This window comes from Neophocaena asiaeorientalis, unplaced genomic scaffold (genome assembly GCF_003031525.2).
Source record: "Neophocaena asiaeorientalis asiaeorientalis breed wild unplaced genomic scaffold, Neophocaena_asiaeorientalis_V1.1 scaffold26, whole genome shotgun sequence".
Classification (NCBI taxonomy): domain Eukaryota; kingdom Metazoa; phylum Chordata; class Mammalia; order Artiodactyla; family Phocoenidae; genus Neophocaena; species Neophocaena asiaeorientalis.
In genome coordinates, this window is record NW_020173108.1 from 1,332,305 (window position 1) to 1,352,599 (window position 20,295).

Consider the following 20,295-nt stretch of genomic DNA (forward strand, 5'->3'; position numbering starts at 1 on the left):
AAAGGTTATAAGATTTAAGGAAGAATTAGTATATTAAAAGGCTAATTTTTTTAATATCTTGTACCTAATATTAGCCTAAATTATAGAAGTTTTTGTTTAACTTCTATAAAACAAAAAAGATTTGTTTTAAATTTGGATCAGAGAAACTATCAATGAAATCTTGGTGGTTTGTCAAAAACCATTTTGGGGTATCTTGCAATTAGTTCTTAAAACAGTTCTATTTCAGAGTTTTTATTAACTTCCACTTCACAGATGAGGAAACAGTCCTGGAGAGATAAGATGATTTTCCTACGTTCATACAGTTAGCATCTAGCAGAGCCAAAGCTGGAACCAAGATCTATTGACTCTAAATCCCATACTTAAAATGTTCTCTCTTGTTGCCTCAAGCTCCATTAAGCTATTTTACAAGAGAATTACAAGGCAGGGTTATTTCAGTCGTTGAATTTGAAGTCAGAGTACCCAAGTTTATGTTTGGGCTCTGCTCCTGAACTAACTGGTGTGATCATATATGAATTGCTAATTATTTTGGGACTTCATTGTAAGATCGTGGTATTTGTTACCTGCTAGGCTAATGGAAAAACTCGATGTGAACTCACCTAGCGGTCCTGAAGAAATGAGTAAGTTAAGCTCAATATTATATAAATAATATCAGTGTTTAATATTGAATTAAGCATTAATGATGATGGTGAGAACATTGGTTGTGCTTTGTGAAGTTCATATCTTGCTTTTAGCATGTTCCTGTTGGTTCTTGTGTTTAAGTGGACAGAGTTATTTCCATCTGTCCAAAATATATACAGTGTCAATTTAGAGGCAGAAAACCAAGCGTAAATGGTAGATAAGAAGCAGTTTGGGTTAACGGTAGACATTTGGTTTTTAAGTCCCTCAGGCCTGGTTTGATTTCCAGCCCAGACACCCCTGGCTGTATGTATATAGGTAAATTACTTAACTTGAAATATTTCCATATTTACAAAATGAGGATATTAAAACATGTAGTTAAAGTTGTTATGAGGATCTGAGGTTCTATATGTAAAAACCTGGCAAATAGTAAAAGGCAGATACTACCATAGTTATTAAACTAATTTTCCATTTAATTCTCTTGTGTAGATGAAAACTGGACAATGACATGACAAAGAAGCTAGCCTTGGCAAAAAATATTTTATTTTCCTTCTGAAAATTTAGTAACAACAAAGTCCACATTCTTAGGTTGTTTCTTGACCTTTACTGTTCTGTCGGTGCTGAGAAACATAGAACTATATACTGACAAAAAAAGTGGGTAATGTGCTCATGAGATTGAAGTCCCTTTACTACAAAACAATCTTACATTTAGGTAAACAGATGATAAGAGTGTTTTGAGATCATATGTACACAGGAAGTTTGTATATTAGTTAATTTATAATCTGTAACAGGATTTATACTCTCTCAGAAATAATGTAAAAGGAAATAATTAAAAATAAAAGTATACCAAAGGATAACTTCCTTTGATGATTGCTCATATAGGGTCTCAAGGTTGTAAAATGAGTAATCTGAGGTCAGGCTACTCAGTTTTATTCTGACTTTTTCTGTACTACCTGGTCGAGGTTAGAAAATTTGATTTTAAGTTTCAGCGTCTTCACTTGGTTAAAAATAATAAAAATAAAAAAGGACTGCAGCTGCCTCTTAAGGTTGTAGAGATTAATAAGAATATTTATGTAAAGTATATAATACATAGCCCACCCCAAATGCCATTATTTCTACCATAGTCAGGGTCATCAGCCATCAGTGTGGAGCCTGTCGTCCTATAGAAGATGCTGGGCATAGGGCTGACTCTGCCCTGAGTGGAATGTTCCTTTGTGTTCAGTACATAGTCATGACTTATTTGCTTGCCATTTTTAAATCTTTCTTTCCAAAATAGGTTAGAATGCTTTATGATTATTTGAAATTTCTGGTTCTTTGATTACAAACTGATGACAGTTTTCTGTTTCTGAATGCCTTAATCTGTTTGCAGTACCAAATTTGGAATATTTAACTAATTGAAACCAATTTACAAAAATAAAATCAACTCTTAGCTTTTGAGATAGACCCATAATTTTTCACCTCTGGTTTCTCTGCATGCCAGAGTGCACACTTCCATGGGCAAATCTCATTTTCCCTTGAAAATCTGTAGGCATAAATTTGCAAGTCATTTTCAAAATTTTGCTTCATTACGCCTAATCCTTTTTGGAATCACACTAAACTATTTGCTTCAATAATTTCCTCTGGGAACTAGTTCCATGGGTTAACCCAGCTGTATGCAGAGAAGTATTTCTGTTTGTCTATTCTTAATTTCTTGCTTTTTAATGCTATTGTATCTTATTAGAATGGAGCATCTAATTTATATTCTCTGTACCACTTATTCAAACTTATTAAAAAAAAAAAACCTCTGTGTGATTGATGGGATATATGCATATGTTGATATCTGCATTACTTTTTAATATTGATGTTCTGTTAAACTATTAAGAAAACGCGTAAAAATAGCACAAGTAGTCTACAACTTACTCATAATTTGGGCACCAAACTCTTGTTTGTAGGTTTGTTTTATTGAATATAGGATGGACTCTCCATAATAATGATTTAAGAAATAGTGATTAGAATATAGTTCAGTTAAATATATATTTATGGAGCACACACTCTGTATCAGGCTCTGTGTCCTGTTCACTATTGGGGACGTGATCTCTGACCTCATGGGGACTCTACAACAGCAGTCCCCAACCTTTTTGGCACCAGGGACTGCTTTTGTGGAAGACAGTTTTTCCATGGAATGTGGTGGGGTGGGGGGATGGTTCAGGCCATAATGGGAGCAATGGGTGGCAGATGAAGCTTCGCTCGCTCGCCCCGCAGCTCACCTCCTGCTGTGCGGCCCATTTCCTACCAGGCTGCAGACCGGTGCTGCATCCGTGGCCTGGGGGTTGGGGACCCCTGCTCTACAACATACCTGTTAGTAGTAGTAGTAATAGTAGTAGCAACAATAGCAGCTACCATTTACTGAGAACGTACGCTAAATACTATCCTACATTTTATATGTACATGATCTCATTTATCCTTCCCAAGTGCCCAATGAAGTAGATACATTTGTAGGGACTCCTTCCAACCTCGGGTCTGAAAACAAGCCCTCTGGCCTCTGTCTCAGCCGTGATGGCAAGAGCAGGCATGCCAGTGGAAGGGGATAGAAAGGTCCCACATGAGGTGCCCTGAAGAGAGGTCTGCCTTTTATATATAAATGGATGAAAAGAGTCTGAAGCCCCAGACATGGACTGGCTCATCCACTTACGCCATGTTTACCTTCTTAAGTTTCTATTTTAAGAAGCAAATTATAAATGGGAAGGGCTTTCAAGGAAGAATCGGCTAACTGATAAAAGAATAAAATGGACAGAAATTAGGAGAATAGAGTAGGAGAATCTCTTAAAAGAACATCAAATTTTTTAAAAAAGCAAAGGAAAATACTTTCCTAAAAATATTGCTCAAAGTCAGATGGATTTGTGTTTTTTTATTGAGAAGACATTTCCACTACAAATGAAAACCTCAAGGCTTTCTAATATTGACTCCGATTCAAGGTATTTAAAGAGGAAAAGCCAGATATCATGGGATAGAGTCCAGGAGATTACCTTGTTATTCACATGCAGATGACTGCATGGTGAATGGACTATTATGGCTAAAGAGTGCTGTAAACCTCTGTTCTGGAAGCTTCATGGGTTGAATTGGATGGAAGAGTTTATGAAGCAAACCTTGATGCCTGCATACATTTTAAATTGGCAGAACAACTTTGAATATTTTCCTGTTCGGGGGTGAATAAACTAATCTGTAGAACCTTTTATTTATCTCTAGATTATGCAAGCCTATGATTCTATCATTAGAAATTGTCTGAATAATTACTAAAACATAAAAGCTGCATCATTATTAAAACATGAAATATAGAGGCTGTTTATCAGAAAATTAACCAGATGTCTTTGAACTTAAAATTCCACAAGAGTAGATTCTTTTGAGATTACCTCCTGGGAAAGCATGATTATCTAATCATAATAAAAGTTTTCCTTTCTCTGTTTACAAAATTGACTGATGTGGTTTTCAGAAAATTAGACAATTCAGAAGTTGAGGAAAAGACAAAAAATGAATGGTAAATTTGTAAAATGTCCTAAACTTTTTAAATTTATTTTTTCTTAATCTCAGTGTCTGAATTTGAAGAAGTTGTAGACTTCTTTTGTTGTTATTGTATAGTTAGTCTAACATGAATAAATTATTTAAAAGAAAAAAAACAAAATAATAAAAATAGTTTAAAAACAAACCATTTGGTGAAAGTATCTAAATATTGGAAACTCAGAGTTCACACCAGTTAGTTACCTTTGTCTCTGCTAAATTGTTTCAGATAGTTTAAAGCTCATGGTATTATGAAGCTGGAACATCTTGGCGATTATTCTAAGCAGCTTATTTTTACAAATGAGAAAATTGAAACGAGACATTATGACTTACCCAGGTGACATAAATTGGCAAAAGTGTTACTGGAAGCCAGTTGTTAGAAATCTCAGTTTATCTTTTTTTCTATGATCTTTTTTCTGTTTATTCCATTAAATTGCCCTTAAAATGAAAAACAAAACAAAACAAAACACTTCTCCCTCTACTCTTCATTTACAAGAGATGCTAAATAGTGAACATACAGAGTAAATGCTTTTCAAAAAAAAATAGTAATAAAGTGGTGATATACAGATGCTAATTTTTTACTGCTGTATTTAAGGACACAGTTTTACTAAATGAGAAAAATGACTGGTTTTGTATGGATAAGTCTACCCGTATATTCTATTCTCTGTGCTGCAGTGATGAAAAAGATCAGGTCTAATTTCATGTTTCTAGAGACTCAGATGGCTACTGGTTGTTGGAGGTATCTCCTGAAAACTAGCAAGTTTAAAATATGAACTAATAATAAAAAAGAACCTTCATAATAATGCTAACTAAATAGGAAAATAAAAAGAGGGACTAAAAGATCTAAATGCAGATGAAGGAAATCGGCCCTTGTGTCTGTGGTCTCTCTGTGGAGAGGCAGGGCAAACGTACCTCAAGTGTGGGTGTTTTAGAGCCAGCTGGTCTGATGACTTATCCTGCTGACCAGTTCTCAGCTGACTTGGGATAGGACCTCTGTAAATCCCCAGAGCTCTTTGTCTGTGTAACCCTCTCTTTTCTGCCCTCTGCCCTGCTATTTCTAGCTGACTTGGCCTCTCTGCACCTCTAACCCAGGCCACTCAATGAAAGGAGACAATTGGGTTCTTCTTGGGTTTCCACTTCTGGTGTTGTAGGCTAAGAATCACTCCAGGCATTACACCGGGGCTAGTGTGAGGCTTATCTGGTTTGTTTTCTGTGCTTTCCCATGTCTGAAAACCATTGTTTCATATTTTTGTCTGTTTTTTTCAGTTGTATCAGGTGAGAGGGTCAGTCTACTCTCAGTAATGCCATTTTGGCTGACAGAAAGTCTTTTTTACGTTTTCATGCAAATGTTGTGACATAATCTGGGTTTACCCATCTCTGACCATCTCTCTAAGCCTAGATGAGAGTCAGATATGGGAAGATGATTTAAGACAGGAGAGTTCAAGTACCGGGGAAAAGAAGCCCGAGGACGGGGTATGGTCAGGGATATATTTGCAGTATCTTACATAATGTTGACACATGCGTTTATATTTTATTACAAAATAAATGAATCAAACTGTCCAACTCTCTACCTTTCTCCTATAAATTATTAGAACGACTAGCTTGAGAGAATAATTCAGAGATTGCGTTTCACATCATTTTGTCTCCCATAACCATCCTCCCTTAAACGATTTTTGTTTTTATGCATTACACACACGTCTTGCTACCTTTCACACTGAGTGTTGCACAGAATACTAGAATTGAGCATTCTAGTGAAAACTGTGAGCTCTCTCTCTCCTTGGACTTATATGAACAAATACAAACAAAAAAAGAAGTTTGACAGAGCTTTTGCTTCTCCCCTGAAGTTCCTTTGTGTGTTTTCGTGCCAAGCTCAGCATCCACTTTTCTTATCTCAAGGCTTTTCCTCTCCTTAACTCAGATGATTTACAGAAATTTGCCCAATAAATAACCTAGTTAACCTCAACTTCTGTTTTGGCATACCTCTATATTTATTGGCTAGAAAATCCCCTCTTGGCAATTTTAGCTGTAAATCACGTCTTGTATTTAGAAAAATGCATTCAGATATATTTTTTGCTTTGAAATTAACCAGGTGAAAAAGGCACAGGTAGGCAATAATGAGTTAAATGGTTTTGATTTACATCTTTGCTTTTTTTTTTCTTTTTGCGGTACGCAGGCCTCTCACCTTTGCGGCCTCTCCAGTTGCGGAGCACAGGCTCCGGACGCGCAGGCTCAGCAGCCATGGCTCACGGGCCCAGCAGCTCCGCAGCATATGGGATCTTCCCAGACCGGTGCACGAACCCGTGTCTCCTGCATCAGCAGGCGGACTCTCAACCACTGCTCCACCAGGGAAGCCCCATCTTTGCTTTTTATTCAAAAAGTAGCTAGGATCTTCAGAGGTAGGAGGGGGATATGATACATAAGAACACTATCTCTGTCCCTCAAAACCTACAAAATAAACCCAAATAAATAAACATCAGAAAAAAATAATAAAACGAAAGAGAATGCATTGCTATATATTTTGAAAAGACATAGTCAAAGAATAAAAGAGAAGGTTTCAAATAACTTCTTTGCTTAATCAGCTCCAATTTCCTTCCTGTGCAGAATATATCCCATCCTATGCACATGTGAGGGGAAAAAAAAGGTTAAGGGACATATCATGAAAAATCTCCTCAGTATCTGGCCCCTGCACTCAATGTGGTGAAAACTAGAATGAGCCAGAGGAAAAGTTCCCCTTAAAAGGAAGTTCAGAGAAAAAAAAAAATTGTAGTTAGAATATATTCCAAAATCTTTGCTTGGCCTATAAAGTGCTATGTGGCCTGATGCCTGCCTGCCTCTCTCTACTATTTCAAATCGTTTACCTCTCAATTCAGCCAAAGCAGTTCAGGAGCTTGGTCTTTGCCAGAAATGCTCTTATGCAAGATCTTCCTATAATTAGCTTCTTTTATTTTTGTTTAGATCTTTATGACAGAAGTGATTGCTTTAGCAAATATTCATGATGAAATGAGCAGAATTCATTTCAATTCCTAAGTCTGAATAGGGCTTGCACTTGTGGGCTTAGTGATGGAAGAGAACAGTGACAAGGAGTACTTCTGGGTAGAGGGGAGAGTACAAATGTTTCAGTTTCTTCATCTGGAGTGTGTGTAAAGTTTGTGTCTAGGCTTGGACATTGATTCTTGAATGTGTTTAGTTTGTAAAAATCCATTGAGCTGTAAAATTATTTGTTCTAGTTCTATGGAAAATGTCATGGGCATTTTGATAGGGATTGCTTTAAATCTGTAGATTGCTTGGGGTATTATGGCTATTTTAACAACATTAATTCTTTCTATCCAAGAGCACGGGATATCTTTCCATTTCTTTGTATCATCGTCAGTTTCCTTCATTATTGTTTTATAATTTTCAAAGTGTACTTCTTTCACCTCCCTGGTTAAGTTTATTTTTAGATATTTATTCTTTCTGATGTGATTTTAAATGGGATTTTTTTTTTGCTTTTCTTCCAGATAGTTCATTATTAGTGTATAGAAAAGCAACAGATTTCTGTATATTAATCTTATATCCTACAACTTTACTGAATTTATTTATTCTTATAAATTTTTGGTGGGGATTTTAGAGTTTTTTATATAAAGTATCATGTCATCTGCAAATAGTGACAGTTTTACTTTTCCCTTGCAAGTTAGATGGCTTTTATTTCTTTTTCTTGTCTGATGGCTGTGGCTAGAATTCCCAATAGTACCTTAAATAGAAGTGGAGAAAGTGAACATCCTTGTCTTTGTCCTCATTTTAGAAGAAAGACTTTCTGTTACTCATCATTCATGATAATGGTAGCTGTGGGTTTGTTATAAATGGCTTTTACTATGTTGAGATATGTTCCCTCTGTACCCACTCTGATGAGAGATTTTATCATGAATGGATGTTGAATTTTGTCAAGTGCTTTTTCTGCATTTTTTTGACTAGATCATGTGATTTTTTTACCCTTGCTTTTGTTAATGTGGTGTATCACATTGATTGATATGCAAATATTAAACTATTCAAGGGTCCTTAGAATAAATCCCACTTGATCATTGTGTATGATCCTTTTTTATATATTGTTGAATTCAGTTTGCTAATATTTTGCTAAGAATTTTTCTCTCTATATTCATGAAAGATATTAGCTTTTAATGTGGACAATTTTTACAGTATTTATTGAATTTGTTACAATATTGCTTGTTTTATGTTTTTTTTTGGTTTTTTGGCCATGAGGCATTTGGGATCTTAGCTCCCTGACCAGGGATTGAACCCACACCCCCTGCATTGGAAGGCGAAGTCTTACCACTGGACCGCCAGGGAAGTCCCTGTAATTTTCTTTTTTTCTAGTGTCTTTGTCTGGTTTTGTTATCAGGGTATTGGCGGCCTCATAGAATGAATTTGGGAGTGTTGCATCTCTTCAGTTTTTTCGAATAGTTTGACAAGAATAAGTATTAGCTCTTCTTTATATATTTCGTAAAATTCCCCTTGAAGCCATCTGGTCCTGGACTTTTGTTTGCTGGGAGTTTTTTTTTTATTACAAATTCAAATTCATGAGTGGTGACTGGTTAGTTTAAATTGCCTGTTTCTTCATGATTCAGTCTTAGCAGGTTGTATGTACCTTGAAATTTGTCCATTTCTTCTAGGTTGTCTAATTTGTTGGCATATACCTCATTGTAGTAGTCTCTTATGATTTTTTATTTTTTGGTATGTTTGTAGTATCAGTTATTTCTCTTTTTTCATTTCTTATTTGGTTTATTTGGGTCTTCTCTTTTTCCTTCTTGGTGAACCTGGCTAAAAGTTTATCAGTTTTGTTTATCTTTTCAAAAAAACCAACTCTAGGTTTCATTGATCTTTTCTGGTTTTTGTTTTGTTCTCTATTTCATTCATTCTGTGATCTTTATTGCTTCCTTCCTCCTGCTGACTTTGGGCTTTGTTTCTTCTTATTCTCCTGATTCCTTTAGGTGGTAGGTTAGGTTGTTTATTTGAGATTTTTCTTATTTCTTGAGGAAGGCCTTTACCACTATAAACTTTCCTCTTAAAACTGCTTTTGCTGAATTCTATCGATTTTGAAGTGATGTGTTTCCATTTTCATTTTTATCAAGATATTTCTGATTTCCTTTTGATTTCTTCATTGACCCACTGGGTTTTTAGTAGCATGTTGTTTACTCTTCATGTGTTTTTTCTTTTCCCATTTTTCTTTCTATAGTTGATTTCTAGTTGCATACCTTTGTGATCAGAAAAAAATTATTGACATAATTTCCATCCTCTTAAATTTGGTGAGACTTGTACTATGGCCTAGCATGTGATCTGTCCAGGAGACCATTCCATTTATACTTGAAAAGATTGTGTATTCTGCTGAGATCCCTTAAGCTGTTTTCATTTTTCATATTTGTTTTTATTTTTGCTGTTCTCATTAGGTGATTTCCATTATTCTATCTTCCAGATCACTTGTGTGTTCTTCTGTATCACTTAGTCTGCTATTCATTTGTTCTAATGTGTTTTTAATTTCATCTATTGAATTCTTCATTTCTGATTGGGTCTTTTTTATATATTCTAATTCCTTGTTAAATATGCACTGGGTACCTGGATTCTTTTCCCTAATTCAGTTAACATTTTTATTACTAATGCTTTGAATTCTTTATCTAGTAAACTGTTTATTTCTGTTTTGTTATTTATTAAGATTTTCTTATTGCTCTTTCAGTTGAGACCCATTCCTCTGCCTTTTCATTTTGCTTAATTTTTCTTTCCTCTATGAATTTAGATGAAACAGTTACCTATTGCTGTATTGAAAAGGTGTTCTTATGTGCGAGCATTCCTATAGAGACTGCGTGTGACCGATGCCTTTGGTGGGAGATCTGAAGTTGTTGTTTTTTTAATTGAGGTAGAGTTAATTTACAATGTTGAGCTCTTTTTCATATTATTTTCCATTATGGTTTATTACAGGATATTGAATATAGGTCCCTGTGTTTATCCATTTGATATATAATAACTTGCATCTGCTAGTCCCAAACTCACAATCCAACCCTCCCCACACCCCTTTCCCATTGGCAACCACAAGTCTGTTCTCTATGTTTGTGAGTCTGTTTCTGTTTCTTAGATAAGTTCATTTGTGTCATATTTTAGATTCCACATATAGGTGATACCATATGGTACTTGTCTTTCTCTTTCTGACTTACTTCACTTAATATGATAATCTCTAGATTCTTCCATGTAGCTGCAAAGGGCATTATTTAATTTTTTTAATGGCTGAGTAATATTCCATCGAATATATATACAAATATTCCTTATCCATTCACCTGCTGATGGACATTTAGGTTGTTTCCATGTCTTGGCTATTGTAAATAGTGCTGCTATGAACATAGGGGTGCATGTATCTTTTTGAATAATAGTTTTGTCCAGATATATGCTCAGGAGTGGGATTGCTGGGTCGTATGGCAAGTCTGTTTTTAGTTTTTTGAGGAACCTCCATACTGTGGAGATCTGGATTTCATGTTGATCCAAGTCATGTATTTCCTCAGGATGTGCTAGCAGCTATCACATCAGCAGGAGGTGAGACTGGGTGAGATAGGGCTTCCACTCTGCTCAGTGGCTGTCTCTTCCCTATTAGTGTTGGGATCTGATCTCAAGTGGCTGGAGCAGAAGCCCTGAGGGTTGGACCCAAGCTGGGACTGTTCCCTTTGAGTTTTTGCTTTCCACTTTATCAGCCCTGGGATCTTTGCCCCAGAGTTGGAGGCATTCCGAAACAAGATGTGCCCATGCGAGCTCTAGACTTGTGGTAGCTACAGACAGAGGTCCAAGTTGTCTCTAATGAGCTGCCTGTGCAGGCACCAGTAATTGTTTCCCTTACTCCATGCAGATGCAGCCTCAGGTTCAAGTCCCTTTTTTTCCTCACAGCAGATTGCTCCCCTCAGCCTCCACAGCCCCCACCCTGTTGTGAAACTGCATCTTAAGGCAGGCGGGGCCTGCATGGACACTTGGCATCTATTTGAGGGTGAGCTATGGTAGACTGGATGTCTGTTGTCAGAGTTCTGGGCCACTTGAGTAAGAGTCAGCGATAGCCACTGCTGCCCCACTCAGATGCTGCTCAGGGACCAAGTCACCTCTGTTTTTCACAGCTGAGCTTTCTCCCTATTTGTGGTAGCCCTAAATCCAGAGCTGCACTGTGATGTGGAGTAAATGGGGCTGGAGCATTCGCTTGGCTCAGGCTGGGACACACAGTGAATCTGTTATAGGAGCCACTGGAGCTGTCCTCAGACGTCCCTCTCTGCCTTTTTTGGGAGCAAGCCAGCATGGACGTGCTCCTCAGAAGCAGAGCCCAGGCTTCTCACAGCTTTCCTGTTGGTCCCAGGAGTCTGCCAAGCAGTCAAGGGGGCTCATCTCCCCAGTGTAGACCCCTAGTACTAGGCGCCCAGCCTGTGACTCTAACCCCTCACTCCCCAGAGCAGGTCTCTGCCAGTGTCCCTTCTCCTCTGGGTTCCCTCCCAGGAGCACAGGTTCTGACCTGACTGCTACCGAATTATGTGTGGATCTTTATCACAGTCTTGGTTTTTACAGGAGTCTTTCTGCCAGTTTCCATTAGTTTTCAGTGAGAGGAGTTCCACATGTAGATATATTTTTGATCTGTTCATGAGGAAGGTGAGTTTCAAGTCTTCTTGCTCTGCCATCTTGCTCAATCTCTCTCTATGAATTTGATGAGTAATCCCATCAGAACTATTGCATGGTTGGCTGCTAGATCACATTTGTCCTCTGAAATATTCCCACCTATGGCCTCCTGCTCCAAAAGCTCAAGGAGGCTCTTGCTTTAAGACAGCATCAGGCACACGTCATAGCAATAATGATGGGGAGACTCCCCTTTGTTACAATCACCCTTGCCCGTTTTACCTGGCTGAGCTTTAAAAATCAGGAGTTACTGTTTTAAATGTACACATAAGATAAGCAAAAGATGGGAGGAAAATCAAAGAGGGGAGGGGTGGGGAAAAAAGAAGCCCCCAGGACCCCAGAACCTATGCCATATCCAATTGAATTCAACCTACAATGCATTAGGTATTCTGATAATCTTTTAGTTTTCACTTATAACATGGAATGTATTATAGGATAAAAGGTGAGAAAGTCTGAAATGACAACTGTACAGAAGCCTAGCCTGGAGGTATGAGGTATTGCAGCATAGAAAGCAATAAGCAATCAGAAATAAGAAATAGAAGTGCTCTTCTTAGTAAACTGGTCAAAAAGCAGAGAAGCAGCCTAGGTGTGAAATTGTGACTGCAGTGCATGACTGAAGTGGACCATTTGGATTCAACCAATCCTACAACTTAACTGATATTCCAGGCCTAACATGATTTAAGGTTATTTAGGATGTATCCCTTTAAAAAAAAATCCTGTACCAGTTTCTTTCCCTGAAACCTTCATCCCACAGGGCCTAACCCCTCTGTGTTGTATTAAAGTTTTCATGCCTTTCCTAGCAATAAATTCAGGTGAACATTCACTAGGTCTCAAAGTCTTTACTGTTCCCTTATCAACTCAAAACATGATTTGTATTTAAAGTTCTACCATTGCATTCTAAACAGATCTTTTATTTATCTCCCACATATATACCCCTTTATGTATTTAATTATTGAATAATTGGGTAATTAGTGTCTTGAATATATTATACAGTGAAGGAATTCTCAGTAACTTATTATGGAAGTGTTTGGGATGTTTAAGTGGTATTTGGGTAAAATTGGTTAAGAGTTTGAAATAGACCGGGAACAAAATATTCTTCACATTTTACAATAGTAGAACAAAGGCTCCTGTTATTCAAAAATTTGATACTAAATGCCTTTTCAGAATTGGGTTAATTCAGATAAAGGAATGCCTGTATTAGCAAATTGAACTAAATGATACAGAAATATAATATGTCAGTATACCATGGCCAGTTAAGGTTCATGCCATGAATAAAAAAAAAAAAAAGCCTCACTCAGTGGTAACAAATACATTAGAGAATGATGTTATTCTCTAATGATGTTATTACCATGCCAGTTACTAAATTCTTATATTTTGAATAGTTTTTCAGTTGATTTTATGAGGGAAGTTTCTAGTATTATAGTCAAATTGTCTGAGAGAAAGTGAACATTTTTTCTACTCCTTTATAATTTTTATATTTCTTATTTCTGCATCTTGTCAAGTTACATCAGCGATTTCTTCTAGAAAAGGGCCAAATAACAGTGGCAGAGTAGGACTAAACAACAGTGATGACATTGGGGATTGATACCTTGTTCCTGACTTAATAAATATGGATATGCTATATATGATTAAGTTACATGTCATGCAAGTGGGAAAATACTAGGATTATTCCATACATAGGATTGAGAAATGACCAGCCACTTCATTGTATATATGTCTTTGTCAATACACCAAAATATTTTTCAGATGAAGTAAAGCTTTAATTTTAAAGATTTAATTTATAAACTTGTTAGAAGAAAGTAAGAATAAATTTATTTATTAGAGTAAGGTATGCTATTCTGAACAATACAGGAAACTAAGAATCTATAAAGACAAATATTAGGTAATTTGACTGCTTTTATATGATAAACATAACCCACAAAACATTAAATGATACATCATACATTGTGAAAAAATACTATATTGCAAATTTCAGGCAAAAAGCAAATTTACTTGCTACAGTGATTCCATGCAAGTTAATGAGAAAAATATTTAAAAATTTACAGAAAAAGTAGATAGGACTTCCCTGGTGGTGCAGTGGCTAAGCACCTGCCTGCCAATGCAGGGGACGTGGGTTCAATCCCTGGCCCGGGAAGATCCCACATGCCGTGGAGCAGCAAAGCCTGTGCACCACAACTACTGAGCCTGCGCTCTAGAGCCCGCGAGCCACAACTACTGAAGCCCGTGTGCCTGGAGCCCGTGCTCTGCAACAAGATAAGCCACCGCAAGCGAAGCCCGTGTACCCCAATGAAGACTAGCCCCCACTCGCCACAACTAGAGAAAGTCTGCACATAGAAACAAAGACCCAATGCAGCCAAAAATAAATAAATAAATAAAATAAATTTTTAAAAAAGAAAAAAATAGATAAGTTACATGCATGATTATTTCACAGAATAAAAAATAAAAATGTTAATAAATATATTAAAACTTATTCTCACTTATAATTAAGTGAATGTAATGTAAGGCAAAATAACAAATAGATAATATTTTAACCCATGATATTGGCAACTATTTAAAAATCTTAATGATACTCAGTGTTGACACATAAATTGGGGAACAGGAACTCTTCTATATTTCATGAAAGAAGCCAAGATATACAAACAGGGTATGCTTTGCAGCATTATTCATAATAGTAAAAAGCTAGAGTATACTAAATCTCCATTAGTTAGGAAGTGACTAAAAAAATTATAACTGTACATGTCAGCTGTTAAACAATGAATGAAATAAAATCTATGTTTTGATGTGGTATCATGGGATTCTCTTGATCAAAAATAAACAAATAAATACTATATATGCCAGTGTATACACTTTATCAGAAGGATACGTTTGTAAAAATGTGGTTACCTTTGAGAAAATGTACAGAGGAGACTGGATGTGGGAATGGATAAAAGGATATTTGCATTTCACATCAAAGCCTTTTGTATGTATTTTCTAACCATTTACATGCAATATACATTTTAATGTCAGCAGGGGTTTTGTGAGTGATAGGATTAAGAATTTTTTTGTTTATCTCTGCATAATATTCTTTAACAGCAGAATAAAAATATAAAGATTAAAGTAAAAATTAGCTACCTCAAATATTTTTTCATGAATATATATTCTTACAGGCATTTTCCCACAACTGTACTTTAGGGTGATTTTTCTAGATTTTTTAAATATCAGAATTGTAAATTAAGTCATCTATTAAACAATCTGAGATTGAAATGATATTAAACTTGAAATAGAATTATTTTTCTCCCATCTCTCTTTCAAATAATATGTATTTATGCATATCAAATCATCCTTTATCATCACTAAACCATTACACAGTTTTCCTGTCAGTTTTGTTTAATTAAAAGCACAGGTAGGTCCACTTTAAACCTCTGATCTCATCTTCCCCACTCCGCCTTGACCTTGGCTAGAGGGACCTGGGGATGGACAGTTCTTTACATCCTCTCCCTCCTTCTTCTGGTATTGGAGTAGGAAGGATGCATCAGAGAAAAGAAACAAAATCTTTTCCTCCTGAAACCAAGCATGAAATTGCACCATATCTTTTGGGCGGCTGAATCTAAATACTCGTTGGATCACATGTGTAAATTTTTTGGAATGTCCTTCAAAAGCCTCTCTATTACCCAGTTTCCTAGTATATAAGATCTAACTCCAACGTCCTCATCCTTTTCCAATCCAACACCCTTTCTTGGTGGGGTGGGAAGTGGTAAGCATCTAAACCCCAGCTAAGGGAAACCACGGTTGATTCTGCTGATTAGCTTTCACTCTCCCTCTAATTTCCTCCTTACTTCTTATAGTGATGAGGGCAAGGAGTACAGGTTGTACAAACAGATGCCCTTATCCAGCTAGTTCGCCTTTGATAAGATGTAGGAAAGAGGGAGTGCTGACTCCTATTGGGCCCAATTCCAGGACAGCAAGGAGATTATCATCCAATCTCATTTTCCAATAAATTATTTCATAATATCCTAATACACCCCAAAAGCTAGTTATCTTTTTAAACTTGAGTAAGTCTTTGATGCTAGGGATCAGTAAGTTTGTCCTAAATCTCTTGTTAGATTTAAGATTTCTTGAGGATATTACTGAGTTGATAGTACTAATATTTATTCCATGCCTGTGAGAGGAGAAATGATATGGCATAAGAGGCTGGAAAGATAAAACTAGAATAAGATCCTTGAAAGTATTTTATTCTACAAAGAATGAGGCTTTTGCCCTGTCAGTAATGAGAAGCCTCTGAAAAGTCAAAGTTTACATGGAGTTTCAGGGAAAGAAAAGTAATGGGATTTGTTAAATGATAGAATTTAAAGGAGACACAAATGATACCCCAAATACCATTTTGGGAAACTGGCAAAATGATGTTGATATTTATTTTAATAGTGAAAACTTTAGCAAATTCGGAGAGGAGATTATTACTTCAATTCTAGATGTAGAGCAGTTGGCTGTATATATTTGTTTAAAGCTCTGGGTAAAGATCTAAGTTAAAACGGGAATTTGGCAGTCATTAGTCATAATCAGTGGGTATAGATTAGGGTTTCTCAGCCTTGGCACTACTGATATTCTGTACAGAATGATTCGTTGTTGTGGGGAGCTGTCCTTTGCATTGTAGGTGCTTAGCAGCATCCCTGGCCTTTTCTCTCTAGGTGTCACAAATGCTCAATCTGTGACAACTAAAAATGTCTCCAGACATTGTCAGCTGTCCCCTGGAGGTCAAAATTGCCCCTGATTGAGAAGCACTGGCATAGAGGATATAACCAAGGAAAAGAGTTAGGTTGAAAATTTACTAGGATAGAGAAAAATTACCAGAGTTGTACCAACATTAATTGGATAGGCAAAAGAAGAACCATTTTCAAAGTGCAGTGAAGAAAGTCTAAAGGAACCAGAGGAACGTGAAATCATAAAATTATGAGTAGAGAGGATTTCACAGATGTGATAAATTATATCAAAGCTATAAAAATAAGATAAACATATTCATTTTCTATTGATGATGTAGCAAACCTGGTGACTTAAAACTGTGGAATTTTGTTTTCTTATGGCTCTGAAGATCAGAAGTTTGATGAGTGTCTTGCTGAGCAAACATCAAGGAGTCATAAGAGCTGCGTTTCTTCCAGGAGGCTCTAGGGGAAAATCTGTCTCTTTGCCCTTTGTAGTTTCTAGAGGCTGCCCACTTTCCTTGACTTGTGGTCCCTTTTCTGCATCTCCAAAGACAGCAGCATTGCATCTCTTTGACCTTTCCTCCTTTGTCACATATCACATCTCTGTTTTTGACCACAGCTTGGAAATGTTCTCTGTTTTAAGGGTTCGTGTGATTTGATTGGCTGCTCTAATCACAGGATTGCTATGGATAATCCAGGATACTCTCTCTATCTCACTGTCTTTAATTTAATGGCATATACAGAGTATCTTTTGCCATGTGCTGTAGTATAGTCTCAAATTCTGGGATTAGGACATGGACATCTTGGGAGGGGGATTATTTTGCCTTCCACAATGAATCAATGAAGGATGTTCAGATTTAGGTAATTCACACTAGTCATTTTCCTTTAAGTTGAAATATTTTCTCATTAATCATCCATGCCTACAATTCTTTTCTGCTTCTTCAATACAAATGCCTTTAAAATAAGTGTCTGTATAAATATGAACAATTTAGATATGTTTTTGATGTCTGTTAAGTTGGAAATCAATAACAAAAACAGAAAAGGAAACACATTCATTTGAATATTTAGAAGCATACTTCCAAATAGCCATGGTCACACACATTAAAAGAGAAATCTTAATGAAAATTAGAAAAATATTTTCATTAAGAAGTATTACAGGGCTTCCCTCGTGGCGCAGTGGTGGAGAGTCCGCCTGCCGATGCAGGGGACACGGGTTCGTGCCCCGGTCTGGGAGGATCCCACGTGCTGCGGAGCGGCTGGGCCCGTGAGCCATGGCTGCTGAGCCTGCGCGTCCGGAGCCTATGCTCCGCAACGGGAGAGGCCACAGTGGTGAGAGGCCCGCGTACCCCAAAAAAAAAAAAAAAAAAAAGTAGTATTACATGTAAAAACTTGTGAGATGCAGATAAAGCTTTACTGTGAGGAATATAATCTGATAGATTTGTATTAGAATGAAATAGATTTATATTAGAATAGTGAGCAAAGGTTATATTTCAAGTAATTAAAAAAGAAACAGAAAATAAAAGAGGGTACAATAGAGAACTTCTGCTGCCAGTGTCCTTGTCCTCACAGTGAGCCACAGCCACTCCCTGCCTCTGCAGGAGACCCTCCAACACTATCAGATGGGGAAATTTGAGACTTAGAGAGTTTGGTCACCAAATGTTAAGAAGTTAACCAGCCGTGTGGAGGACAGTCTCTTGGTGCTCCAGCCAGGCGTCAGTGCTGTACCTCTGAGGTGGGAGAGACAAGTTCAGGACACTGGCCCATGAGAGACCTCCCAGCTCTAAGTAATAACAAATGGTGAAAATCTCCCAGAGATCTCCATCTCAACACCAACACCCAGCTTCACTCAACGACCAGCAAGCTACAGTGCTGGACATCCTATGCCAAACGACTAGCAAGACAGGAACACAGCCCCATCCGTTAGCAGAGAGGCTGCCTAAAATCAAAATAAGGCAACAGACAACCCCAAAACACACCACCAGACATGGACCTGCCCACCAGAAAGACAAGATCCATCCTCATCCACCAGAACAGAGGCACTAGTTCCCTCCACCAGGAAACCTACACAACCCACTGAACCAAGCTTAGCCACTGGGGACAGACACCAAAAACAACAGCAACTACGAACCTGCACCATGCAAAAAGGATACCCCAAACACAATAAGATAAGCAAAATGAAAAGACAGAAAAACATACAGGAGTTGAAGGAGCAAGGTGAAAACCCACCAAACCTAACAAATGAAGAGGAAATAGGCAGTCTACCTGAAAAAGAATTCAGAATAATGACAGTAAAGATGATCCAAAATCTTGGAAATAGAATAAATGCAAGAAACATTTAATAAGGACCTAGAAGAACTAAACAGGAAACAAGTCCTACCTTAACAAACAGGAAACATCTCAAATAAACAACCTAACCTTAAACCTAAAACAATTAGAGAGAAAAGAACAAAATAACCCCAAAGTTAGCAGAACTAAAGAAATCATAAAGATCAGATGAGAAATAAATGAAAAAGAAATTAAGGAAACAATAGCAAATATCAATAAAACTAACACCTGGTTCTTTGAGAAGATAAACAAAATTGATAAACCATTAGCCAGACTCATGAAGAAAAAAAGGGAGAAGACTCAAATCAATAGAATTAGAAATGAAAAAGGAGAAGTAACAACTGACACTGCAGAAATACAAAGGATCATGAGAGATTACTACAAGCAACTCTATGCCAATAAAATGGACAACCTGGAAGAAATGAACAGATTCTTAGAAATGCACAACCTGCTGAGACTGAACCAGGAAGAAATAGAAAATATGAAGAGATGAATCACAAGCCCTGAAATTGAAACTGTGATTAAAAATCTTCCAACAAACAAAAGCCCAGGACCAGATGGCTTCACTGGCGAATAGAGGGAACTTTCTTCAACATAATAAAGGCCATATATGACAAACCCACAGCCAACATAGTCCTTAATGGTGAAAAACTGAAACCAATCCCACTAAGATCAGGAACAAGACAAGGTTGCCCACTCTTACCACTCTTATTCAACATAGTTTTCGAAGTTTAACCACAGCAGTCAGTGAAGAAAAAGAAATAAAAGAAATCCAAATCAGAAAAGAAGAAGGAAAGCTGTCACTGTTTGCAGATGACATGATACTATACATAGAGAATCCTAAAGATGCTACCTCAATAACAAAGAAACAAACAGCCCAATCCAAATATGGGCAGAAGACCTAAATAGACATTTATCCAAAGAAGATATCCAGATTGTCAACAAACACAGGATAGAATGCTCAACATCATTAGAGAAATGCAAATCAAAACTACAATGAGATATCATCTCACACTGGTCAGAATGGCCATCATCAAAAAATCTAGAAACAATAGGGAGGCAGGAGGGTAAGCTGTGACAAAGTGAGAGAGAGGCATGGACATATATACACTACCAAACGTAAAATAGATAGCTAGTGGGAAGTAGCCGCATAGCACAGGGAGATCAGTTAGGTGGTTTGTGACCACCTAGAGGGGTGGGATAGGGAGGGTGGGAGGGAGGCAGTCGCAAGAGGGAAGAGATGTGGGAACATATATATATGTATAACTGATTCACTTTGTTATAAAGCAGAAACTAACAGCATTGTAAAGCAATTATACTCGAATAAAGATGTTAAAAAAAGGGAGTACAATAGAAAAATTGTTGGCAAGAAAATAAAAAAGAAAGGAGGTATAATGAAATGAAGGTAAACTTCTAATGGGAGGAGGCAGTAGGGTGTGAGACTGAAAATGAGTAGTGTGAGTTCCCTGGGGCTTGGGTGGTG